Genomic DNA, 398 nt, shown 5'->3' on the forward strand with positions numbered 1-398 from the left:
CATTCACTTGCCGCTTGCAAAAGCGCGTAGAAGATCTTGATCACGATCGCTTCCGGCGCCACGAACGGCAAAGCACCTCCGTACTCGGTCACACGTTCGGTTGTTGATGAAGACGACGTCCACCTCCCCGTTCCAGCGGGCAGCGGAAGTAGTAGCTCCTCTTGAATCCCACAGCACGACGGCGTGGTGTCGGTGGTGGTGGAGAAATCCGGCGGAGCTTCGCTTAAGCGTGCGGGACATGGTGGAGGAGAGAGACCGCTAGGGTTTGGGGAGAGGGGCGCCGGCTAGGGCACCCTTGGAGGGGTGCGGCCATGGTGGTGGCTTGAGTGGCCGGCCAGCCCCTCTCTCCCCTCTTTATATAGGTGGAGGCCCCAAGGTTTAGGTCAAAGAGTCGAACA

The sequence above is a fragment of the Lolium rigidum genome, chromosome 3 (genome assembly GCF_022539505.1).
Source record: "Lolium rigidum isolate FL_2022 chromosome 3, APGP_CSIRO_Lrig_0.1, whole genome shotgun sequence".
Classification (NCBI taxonomy): Eukaryota; Viridiplantae; Streptophyta; class Magnoliopsida; order Poales; family Poaceae; genus Lolium; species Lolium rigidum.